The sequence below is a fragment of the Rhamphochromis longiceps genome, linkage group LG18 (genome assembly GCF_057381845.1).
Source record: "Rhamphochromis longiceps isolate RC_006_pf linkage group LG18, R_longiceps_female_GT1.1, whole genome shotgun sequence".
In the NCBI taxonomy this organism is placed as follows: Eukaryota; Metazoa; Chordata; class Actinopteri; order Cichliformes; family Cichlidae; genus Rhamphochromis; species Rhamphochromis longiceps.
This window is the reverse complement of record NC_140574.1, coordinates 11,344,348-11,356,429: the sequence shown is the minus strand read 5'-3', so window position 1 is coordinate 11,356,429 and position 12,082 is coordinate 11,344,348. Positions and strand designations below refer to the sequence as shown.

The 12,082-nt window shown below is 38.3% G+C and overlaps 1 protein-coding gene across 8 annotated transcripts in view; it reads left to right on the top strand.

Annotated features, from left to right (window-relative positions):
* The first annotated feature begins 393 nt into the window (after window positions 1-393).
* The window catches only part of epb41l3b (erythrocyte membrane protein band 4.1-like 3b), a 56,784-nt gene continuing 45,095 nt past the window's right edge, over window positions 394-12,082 (top strand). For 2 of the 8 annotated variants that reach the window (XM_085390403.1, XM_085390404.1), the window contains exon 1: window positions 11,849-12,045. The gene's annotated coding sequence lies outside the window, so the exon portion shown is untranslated. Of the gene's footprint in view, window positions 638-11,840; window positions 12,046-12,082 lie in introns of those variants that run through there. The other 6 variants (XM_085390405.1, XM_085390398.1, XM_085390399.1 and 3 more) reach the window with 6 other exon arrangements.

Sequence of the window (12,082 nt, the reverse complement as noted above, 5' to 3'; positions counted from 1 at the left end):
CCAGCGCAGCTCAGCCTAACGTGGCCATCTAGTGGTCATGTGATGTTTGAAAAAAACAGAAGAAGAAGAAGAAGTACAAAAAATAAAGCGACCAGCAGGTGGCACTGGGTCTATGCTGGTTGAGTCGTGGGCGTGCCCGTTTATGAGCACCACGGGGCCGATTTCTTTTTAGAGGCAGGAGGGGGCGGGGTCAGCTCGCTCCGTCTCTGGGAAGGTTTGCCAAATCTGGCGCTCACAGGTGTGTGATCCCTTTCACCCGGACGAGACCCACGCAGGGGATTCCTGGTCTTCGTAGCGCTCCCTGACCAACAGCTGGCGTTTGGGGAGTTTGTGTCCCCTCGCTGAACACTCAGGTAAAGTGCTCGCTTGTGTTTACACTGTTGTTTAGTTTGTGTGTCGAAAAACAGGCTGTCACTATATGAGCACGAGCAAACTTAAGTCGGGTTTTTTTTTGTAATTAATGCAGCATTAGGATGTTATATGTGGTTGTTAATATTTCTAAAGGGCTATTCTCGTCGTCTGACATATCTTAGTAATGTTCTGTTTCATTTTTCATGTCTTTTTTCCGTTGCAATCACCGGGCTTTCCACCACAACTTGACCTGCTGCTTTCCCGGCGATCTGTTACATTTCAAACGGTGAGTACAAGTGTTTATGGGCAACAATGTGAAACACACAGAGAGACAAGCACAAGGAATAATTTGGAGTTAGAACAAAATACGTTTCAAGCGGCAGCCACTTCACACATTATACTGCAGAGTAAAGGGCCAAACAGACGCGATCAATACTTTACCTCGCTTTATTTTGAAAATCTAACGTGACGGAGCATTGAGAAACTTCGTGTAACAGCTGTTTAAAAGTGAAAACAAGTCAGATCCATTTCTTCCCGATACAAATACAAAGCCCTCGATAAATCTAAGTTCTGTGTCACACTTTTGACTCAAGTCTTTTACAATTTGCTGAATGCGTCTATAATCTCCTCATCAGCATTTTTCTCGGGCTATTTCTTAACTCGTTTCTTCTCATAACTGCTGAGGAAGCACTTCTTGTTTTCTTTGACACGCACACACACAGACACACACAGACACCTGATTAAATGTTTGCTGGGCACAGACAGGCTATTCGGAAAGGGGAAGTTGTCACAGCATGTGTTTCCTCTCCTTGAAATAGAGAAGACGTTTCTGTTATAATATTCTCTTTCATCTACACTGAACTGAACATTCATCTCATGGCATTGTTAATAGGGAGGTCCATATGGCTGCAATGAAATTTTATTTGATATTTAATCTTTTAGATATGTATGTATCTTAATATGGGACAGTGCGTTTTATAGTGCCATCTGACCATTTGCGCTTGAGTAATTTCAGCAGTTTTATAAGGTCGAATGATGAGTTTGAATGTACAGGACTGAGGAGATAACACCGGCCAAAGTCCGTGGGACTTGTCTTGTTCACTTGCTTGTGTGTGCAGTCTTTGATGTTTCTGCGGATGATTGGTAGCATTTTGCTGAGGCTTAACATTTCTTGTACCCCATGAGCTGGCTTGGACTGGCCAAAATGTTCTCACTCTGTCATACCAGAGGAAGTAGTGTTATTTAATTTTGTGTCTTTCACTGATATGTTAGCGTTGTCGTTAAGGACAACTTGGACCACAAAGAATGGTTGGGTTGTTTTTTTGTTTTTTTTTTGTTTTTTGATAGTTTTTTTTAAACCCTTCTAACTAAAAACACATTTTAGCTGATTTTTTTTTAAACCCATTAACTCCTATGAAATCGTTTCTTTTATTATCATTATTATTATTATTATTTTACTTCAGTAGTATATATTTTGTTATTTTGGTTGCTTGGGGTCAAGTTAACATATTGTTTGTTTTTGTTTTGTTTTTTCAACTTGTTAGCTAACAGTTGTTTTACATACCCAGTCGTCACAGTGGATCATTTACACTGGTGTTACATTTTCTGTGTACACAAATATGCGAGCTTCTGAGTAACATAAAATTTGCCTTCAGCCAACCAGCAAGTTTGTCGTGACTGCGTGGAGATGTTTGTTTTCTTGTTATGCATGGCCAAAGAATTGGAGAGTATAAGGTCTGTTTGACTTCTTTCAGCACTGTTTTGGTCTCTACCAACTGCTGGATGAAATGGCTGTCTCTATATCCAGCTGCAGATGGTGCCCAAGCAAAGCTACTTTAGCGCTAACATTCCTGTCAGGATAGGTAAACAGTTTGCATTCTGCAAAGGCAAATAAAGCCTCAGCGAGCTTTGGGTGATAAAACTCTTTCAATCATTTGCTAAAAGCATCCCTCTCACTGCTGCATTGTTTTTATTTCATACATTGCTATGATGATAATAATACAGCCAGTTTAAATATTCAAAGCAGGTAAAATAAGTATTATTTATGAAAAGTTTAATCCACAAAATTTTTGCTAATTTGCTTCTTCACCGGGAATTTGTAAGTTTGTGTTGACCACTACTTTGAGAAGATCACCATATAGAAAAATCCAGACATGTGCACCTTTTGAAATGGCTGATCTTTTCTAACTTTGGCAAAAAATGTGCAAAAGCTAATAAAACTATTAGGAGAGGAAAGTTTTCCAGGACCTGTTTAAAGGATGAATTCCACTTAAGGAAAGGCATTAACTCCAAACAAGAGTTTTCCAGCATGCTCTTCCTCCAGCTCTTTCTGGAAAAGGTACACCGTAAATTGAAAATGGCAAGCTGCACTTACAGATTAGCCAATAAAACATTGTCTTAGCTGCTGTGATTTATGTGACACAGCTGGAACATGGAAAAGGCTATTTAAATGTGTTGGGTGTCCATGTTGCTTGTTGATTTTTTTTCCAAGTTGGACCAGTGGAACATGGGAAGGTTGTAATTACAGGCAAGCAGCTGGGAAATTCCAAATTGTGACCAAAACTCCAAAGCTGTATATTTTTTTCAAACATGCATAGTTCATGAGATATTAAGTCTGAGGATACATTGATGTTATAATGGAGTAGTCCTTTAGAGTTCCCCATGTTGCCTGTATAGCCTTTTGAGAATCAGAGGATTTTCTATAAGTTGTATTAAATTTTATTTTTTTTACTTTGTTAGCTGCCTCTACACTATATACAGGCAAAACCAGATAAAATCTCTTCATCGTGGTTTAAAAAGAGTCATTCACGTCACACATCTAAGGCTTTAAGAGCTACACAAAGACAGATTTCTTACTGTTGTTTTGATGTAATGTTGTAGCTGATGAATCCTATCTCTGCCTATTCATCTTAGGAATTTACATCAATGCTGCTGTCAGTTTAGTACATGATCAATAGCACTAGGTTTGGACTGCAGGAGAATACATTATTTTACCTGCTGCTCTTTGTTGCTGTGACTCATTGTGCTGCTGTATGAAAACCAGTGGAAGGGCTAGGTGTGTGACTCAGAAGTAAGAGGTTAAAGGTTAAAAGGAACAGCCAGCAAACCCTTGTTGTTATAACGATTCATAGATAAGTAAGGCAAAGGTTGGAGTATTGTCTGTGCACTTTAAATGGAATGAAATGGTTATTACATTAAAGCCACAACTTTCCCATGGTGCACATGCTGGATTTTAAAAGCTCATATTACATTATCTTTGTGGAAAGCAATATATGCTTTTGAATACTGTTATACCAAAGTGAGTGTTTCAAATCAATCTATTTTTGCAGTTCTAGTGAAACTTGGGTGCTTTTGAATAGTGAGATTGAATTCTAATACAAAATTGTGAGTTTTTATATATCTATATCTCGCTCTCTCTAGATAGATAGATAGATAGATAGATAGATAGATAGATAGATAGATAGATATAATGATCAAGGGGTTGCTGTCGCTCAGATCATCAGCTAATTGAAAAGTCAGTGGTCTAATCCATGGCTTCTTTAGTCTGCACATCGAAATATCCTTAAGCAGGATCTGTGTTTCTCCCTCAGAATCCATCAGAGTGCATGTGTGTGTGTGTGTGTGTGTGAGAGAGAGAGGAATGTTGGATAAAAGCTCTTGTCTGAATGTATGTGACTGGGTGAAAGAGCCCTGTAGTAAAAACGACTTTTAAGTGCTCAATTGAGTAGAAAAGCACTACATAAGTACCAGTCTATTTACAGTTTCGATAGCAAAGTGTTAATCAGTGATAATCACAGACTTTGTGCCTTCAGGTGTACAGTCTAGTTCAGTCTATTAAAGCAAGTTGAACCCAACGCGTGAGTGCAGCGCTGCTGTCTTCAGAGGCTGGAGGAGATAAAACGTATGACTCAATCTTGTTGCAGTGCGTTGATAAGCTTGTTGGGAGCATTGTTATCTCCCAGCATGCCCAACCACTTGAAAGTGGTCTGGAGCGGTCTTTGCCTTATAAAGCCGTAGTCTGCGCGATGGCACCCTGAAAGTCACAGGCAGCAAAGAGGTTACTCTTTCAGCTTAACCTCCAATGGGATGCTGGGCAGGACTTCCAACAGTTTACATCAGAGTAAAGCTAAGACTCTTATTGGATAGAATATTTTATATTCGGTAGATATAAAATAAATTCTTCATATTTTTGTTAAGTGGGTTTCTGCGCTTGAGAGTTAAATGATTTTAGATGAGAAGGTTGACTCTAACTCAAATCTTGAATCTGTTTTAGGCTAACGATGCTACCTGGTTAGCATTATTTAGCACAAATATTCAAATTGGTAAGAAAGGCTCACCTATTCATGAAGTATCCCCTGGTTTTCCTCTGTCTCGCAGAAGCACTCCAGGAAATAGTCTAGAACATCTCTCCTATAAAACCACAGCGCAGGCTGCTGTTTTTAATCCTAGCTTTCTGTACCAATTAAACAAGAGCTCCTTTGCTAATTATTGAGCTTCAGAGGTGTACAGACAGGTTAGCTTCCCCTGCCCCCACATTCCAGCCTTTATGCTATATTAAGCTAAGCTCATTGACTTTTGATGGCAGCTTCATAATTATTGCAGGTAGATTAAGTTTCACATCTAACTCTGGCTGGGAAGGGGAAAAAAGAGCTTTTCCCTTTGAGAAACAGTGTTGAGTGCTTATTGGAAATGTTGGTTTTCATGAAATCAACACAGATAAATATTTTAGATTTAATTGCAACAGTTGAGAGGAAAAAGTGTGATTTATTGTAGACCAGGCTGGTTTGGATTACATAGTCGAAATCCTCCTTAAAGTGCTTTGTTTTTCACGAATTGGTATCCACAGCAAAGCCAAAAAAGGAAGCTTTTTTCTCTCCTTGTTGCCACGTGCTGCACACATGCCGCCCGTCGCTTACTCAGACAGTTCCTAACCAAAAGTTACTTGATGGGCAAAACTGTGAATTCCAAAGGTTGTAAATACAGCCCTCATTTATGATGCCTCGAGATAAGATGTGCTTCCTACATGCAGAAAGCAAGTATCTTATTATTACTTCATTTTTATTTCTTCTTAATCTGCAACGTGTGCCTTTCAGCCAGAGCTGAAAAAAGTGTAGGAGGTGTAGTGGAATGAGGGTGTGCGCAAAGTGGGGTAGGGGGTTGATTTGGAAGCTTTTGCCCAGTGTGGGGTGTCAAAATCAGACTCTAATTTCCATTGTGTGCTTGCTGACCTGCAGCCCTTTGGGAGTGAAGGCATTTGCAGCTGAGTTGAGCTGGACAGTAGGGGATGGTAGTCATGACTGGTTGGAGGTGAAGTTCAGCCCATTTGATTTGAGTTCATTCAGTTCAAAGTGTAATTTACAGACGAACTAACGCAGTCATAAACTCTCAAAAATGCATTCATAGTTTGAATAATGGAACTGTAAAAAACCCTATAAAAGCCACAGATTGCAATGATTAAAAATGCCTTTTTATCGGAATGGTTCAGGTAAGCATAGAAATATCATCTAGTGAAGTGTTTCTCTTACTGTGTTTGAAAACCCAGCAGACAAAATGGAAAGTGATCCTGTGTTTGGCAAACAAAAAACAAACCAAAAAAGGCACATTTTAGAGTAGCAGTTATTTTCCCCCGGACCTGGGATTTGCTGAAACTGCTGGAATTTTCTTTCTTCTTTTTGTAATTGGATCACACGGGTGATTTGCCAGGTTCTGTAAGGGACATGCTTCAACTTAATTGTACATTGATGAAGTGCCAGCTTGCTTGTTCTGACCACAGTACTGTAAATTGGATTGCTGTAATGAACTTCATGAGGTTCCTGATTATAGAGAATGAGCATATAGACATATTTATACTTAACAAGCTTTACAGTGTGAATTTTAAGGAAAAAGTTTTTTCCTCAAAAAACTAGGGCTTGTAGTATTACTTCTCACTTTTTTATGTTCTTGTGTTAAATGAAAGTGAAATGTAAGAAGATCAGCTGAATGCAACTTCTATTACATTTCAGTTTTGAGTCAATCGAAATAAAAGAGACAGTGGTAGAGTTGTTAACTATTGTTTTTTGTCTTATGTTATCTGCTTTTGTTCATACTTGTTTTGATTCTAAGAAAAGAAAAGATTTTAGAAGTAAACTGGGTTCAAGGTCAGGGTTCTCAGCAGACGACCTGCACGGGAACTCGGTGTCTGTACACAGCAGAAAAAAGTGAAGAGTTAAGCAGCCACATAAGCTAAGTCGAGTCCACAGATCACATGTTGGCTGTCTTGCGTGGTATTAATCATTTTGCTGACCAAGGGCTGCTCTAGAGACTTGGAAGAGTCACCGATGTGCACTCACTTATCTGTGAGTAATTATATGTGAAGATAGAAAGTCACAGCACAGTTAAAGGCCAAGGCTTTATTGCCTCAGATTTAAATAACCATTGAGAAAGGGTGACACGCGCAGCCTGTTTTATTACATGTTGAGCTAACAATTATATATTAAAAAACCCCACAAGTGTTTAAATATTTTTCTGCAGAACAGTTCTGTTTACCTTCTACCTTCTAATGGATATGGACTTAGAATTTTTTTTGGATTTTCAAAACAATTGAGACAGTAACACATTTTGAACATTGCTTTGGAACTTCAAAACTGGCTGTTAATTTAACATTAAATCAGACCAGTCATGGATTTGTGAAAACCCTGCCTACAATAGATACTCTTCCACTTTGAGGAGCTTGTTTTAGGCTACCAGCTGACAAAAACCAAAGGCATTCTGACAAAGCCAGACCTAGTCTATACAGTCCCCTGTTCATGTTGAACACTGAAGCAGATTTACTGCAGTAGCAGAAGACCGCTGAGTTCCACTTCTGTGAGTTAGGAATGGGAAACTGAGGCTACAGTTCATACCAGCTCACCAAAGATGGACAATAGAAGGTTGTCAATGTCTCTTGATTTCTTAGTCCTGATTTCTGACCCTAGGGTCAGAGTTTGGCATAAACAATATGCTGCTGCTGGTGTAGTGGTGTGGGGGATATTTTCTTGGCATTTTTTAGTGTTTAAAAAAACAAGATGTGTAAACGCAACATCCTACCTGAGTATTGTTGCTGACTTTGTCCATCCCGTTATTATCACAGTGTGCACATGATGGTTGCTTCGAGCAGGAAAACTCACCATGTCACAGAGCTCAGATCATCTCAAATTGCTTTTATGACAATCAGATCACCCTACTCAAATAGCCCCCACACTCGCAGATCTCAGTCTGATAGATATGTTTGGGATGTGGGGGAACAGGAGATTTGCATCATGGATGAGTAGCTGCCAAATCTACAGCAACTGTAGTACTATCATGTCAAATGGAGCAAAATCTCAGAGAAGTGTTTCCAGCAGCTTGTTGAATCTGCCATGAAGAGTTACGGCAGCTCTAAAGGCAAAAAAGGGATCCAACCCAGTATTAGTGTCTGCTTTAACAAGGATCAATTTTCTGATGGTGTATTTTGGTCTCTTTTTTTGCTGTGTGGTAGCCAAAAACCACCTCATGAGGTGTTTAGGGGATAATCCCCCAATGTCACTACCATCACAGACTGTAACAACTTCATTACAGAACTACCCAAAATATATTTAAGCTACTCCCTACCCTCAAATATGAAAGTGGGAGCAAGCAAGCAAGCAAGCAATTTATTTATATAGCGCTTTCAGATCAGCCACGAGCTGAACACAAAGTGCTGTACACTTGACATGCCAAACATGATACATTGAGCATGTTAAAAAAAATGAGAAAAATAGTAATAATAATATAAGATAAGTAATATATATATAAACACATTTAAAACAATAAAATCAGCACATTAGATTAAAACAATAAAATCAGGGTCAGACTGTGTCATAAGCCAAAGAGTAAAAATGAGTTTTAAGACGTGTTTTAAAAGTGGACAGTGCTGGGAAAGATTGTTCCACAGATTAGGAGCAGCAATAGAGAAGGCCCTGTCCCCTTGAGGATGATTGATTTGAAACAAGTTTCATATTTTATCTTCTATTGGCAACATTTTTTTTAAGTAGTTTTTCATGACCAGCAATAAAGTACTGTCTGTTTGCCTTTGTTAAGCAGCTTTTTAACCATTTTTATTTGTTATCTAATGACCAAGCTCCATTACATTTAATGCTTCAAGTATTCAATGTGCATTGATATTTCCTGTAGGGACAAGCTAATATGCAAGCTCTCATCCCTTATTTTACTGCATTAAAGTCATACCGCCGCGACCCGCTGGCTAGACAGGCCCTGATGAGCAATGTCTGAAACAATCAGTCTGGTCATACTGCGCCAGACTCCACCAGCTCTAAATGTAGATAACCATTGTTTAGCTGGACAGAAAAAAAGATATTGTAGCTAGTTGTTACAGCCTCTTGTACACTATGTTTTCTCAGAGAGCCTCATTGTGGTAATGTGCACAACAATTTGTTTTGGAAGCATAAGCTATAGTACTCATTACAAAAACAAGACAGGACGTGAAGGGGAGGGCGTGTAACAGACCATCACTGATCTCCACTGGTGGTAAGGGTATGTGACAAAAGCAAATCCTTTCACTTTTTTGTGGTTAATGGACATATCACTTTAACACTCAGGCTGGTAGCCCTTTAAGTTATTACATTTATTACATTTACATTTATTATATATTACAGGTATTACATCATCTCCTAACTACACAAGTAAGAGTTGTTTGAATAAAAAGACTGTATATAGTGTAGTTTAATTACTTTACTATATCCACTAAATATAAAACATTGTTTTATGGTTTTGTTTTATGACTTGTCCACCGAGAGACTGAATGAGGAAGCAGCTGTCTGCTTTCTGTATATAAGTGTCACTGTGTGTTGTTCTGCTATGTGGAAAGCACGCCCACTTTGTCACTGTCACTATTTATGTATGAATTCAGCAGAAAGTTCTCATTAGTGTTCACGACTGCATGTTTATATATGTGTAGCATATTGTAAGTGTGGGCATCCAGCATGAAAGCAGTTCAATGAAAGAAAAGTCAAATGGGTGATCGAGTTGGGTCAAATTCCCACTGGGAGGCGGGAGGCAAAACCCACAAATCCCCAGAGGGAACAACCCAGAATGCACACAAACCAATATGTATGCCTGGGAGAGCGCTGCAGATGTGCGTTTGCGTCGCTGCGTTCACATCCTCATAATTTCCTTTTTTTTTTTTTTATTGTGCCTTAGATTGTTTTTCAGTTGGCAGTGGATGATATAGAGATTATCTAGCTTCAGCTCTGTGACAGAAGTAGTATTTGAATCCTTTATGCAAGTAAAATTTCTACTATACCACAGAGTAAATGTCCTACATTGTCCAGAAATATTCATGGAAAATGTACTTGAAATGTAAATAGTGGAAGTGCTTGTCGTGCAGTTCCTGTCAGTGTTATATTTCTGGAAAATGATACTGATGCAAAAACTTGTTCCTGTGGATGGTCAAAGTGAGCTTTTTTTAATGGTGGTGACTATTTTAACCTGAAGCGTGTGTTTTAAGCTTATTACTGCTTATATATGTTGAATATCTGTTGCGGGGTCCTTACCCTACAATATAAAGTGCCTTGAGGTGACTGTGGTTGTAAATTGGCTCAATATTAATAAAGTTGAATTGAAATACTAGTCTGCAAAGTAACTTTAGCCGCTACATAAATATCAGAAAGTAGAAAAGTGAAACACAGTTTAATGTACACTGTTGAACTGAGATTCAAGTCGCCGCTCTGTCTAGACACATTTATATTATACGCACGCACAAGATTCTGAAATGTTGATATAGAACATGGCATAGTGATAATGTTTATGCTTTTAATTCTTGGAGCGTGACCTATGTTGGATTTTTGTGGCCAATCCTGTTTCTGTAGCCTAAAAGCATTCTGATATAGATATTTTCAGTTTGTGTCTCCAGCTCTGTATCTAACAAGCAAGACATTACTTTACATCACCAAATGGCACATATCAGACAATATATACACGAATGCCAATATTGGTGGAATGTTTTTTTTCCAGTGTTATAAAGATGATATTTTTGGCAATGATTTGTTATTTGTGTTGTAAACAACAATTGCCTCTATAACACATTAGGTAAATGAATGGAGCATATTGGTGAACAATATAGGCTTCAGAAATTGTTTTTAAAATTTCTTTATTTTAAAAAATTTTTAAACAAATAAAAAGGTCCACTTATGAGATTTGGTTGCTGTGTGCTATGCTTGGCACAGTAGTTTGTTTTCTTTTGTTGTTGTTTTTTTTAACAAAATTGTTTAATGAATTCTTGACCATTCAGTTAAAAATGGTCCTACTCACATTGAAAACTCAATTTTAGATGAGACTTAATTTCGATTAATTTAAACAACTTTTGAAATCTATCCTGCCCAACTCTTTAATAGTCAGTTTATTTTAGAAATTTTGTATCTATTTTGAAATATTTTTCACAAACACATATAATAATTCAAGTGATTATAAAGGCAACAGATTAAACCATTTTGAAAATTACATGTTAGAGCAACGGGGTTGTACACGCTAACATGGCTTAACAGATGACATACATATGACAAGTAAATACTCAGGACCGCAGATGTATTTTTTATTAATATTTTAAATGTTTGTAGCATATGTTTGTTTTAAATTGATTTGTTTTATGGTAACAGGATTGCAAATAACAGACTGATCACTGTTAGGGCAAAGTGCTTGTAAAAAATAAATGGTAAATGGCCTGTATTTATATAGCGCTTTACTAGTCCCTAAGGACCCCAAAGCGCTTTACATATCCAGTCATCCACCCATTCACACACACATTCACACACTTGTGTTAGTGTTTTCATGGGGAAAGATGCTAGCAGTGGAAATAAAGCAAGGAAACTTGGAATTTGATTTGTGTTCTTTGGGGAATATGAGTAAGAGTGTTTTGCCTTGATTGGAGTGGCACACTCCATCTAGCCAGAAAGTACTGGAAAAATACGAAATATGTCAAAGAGGGCCTTTAGTGTCCCCATGGTGTTAGCACAAGTTGCATGTCTATCACCGTGTTGTCTCTTCCTTTAAATGAGTTCCGGTAACAGCGCTGCAAAATTATTCTTTAAAATATCTTGATGTAAAAAAAAGTGTCAACTATTTTTAAGTGGATTTCTAAGTCATTTTAACATCCTATTTGGTTACAAAGAAGTTGAGAAAATGTTCTCAAAGAACTGTTTTGTATTTTAAGGCTTTTAAAAAAATTCTCTCAGGAAAAGTGCAGTTTACGCAACAAAAGTATCCTTTAGTCTTTTGCGCATGCATTATTTTCAAATTCATGGGTGGGACAGAAAATACCCTGCAGACTGTAGAACGGCCCACGGACACCTTTAAACTCAACAATCAGTTGAGCACATCATCCTTCCTTTGTTACATTCCTCCACTGATTGACTTTAATTTAATCTCATGTCCGTACATAGAGATGACTCTTAGTGTCGTTCGTCACTAAAACAACAAACCTCGTGCCATCAATTGCTGTGCGTGTATGTGTATTGGGAGGAGGGTGCTGCTAAAATAATGCCCCGGCTGTTCTGATATCCCACAATTCTACTCTCGGCTGCATAGTGGAGTTTGATAGGCTGGTGGAGAGGGGAACTGCAGCAGAGTAGCACCGCTGTCAGGAAACAGAAGCCCACTACGAATGCAACTCGCATAACCAGCTGAACGAGGACGCCGTGTCTGGTAATAACCCCATTTTCTTCGCTGCTTGTCGTTTGTA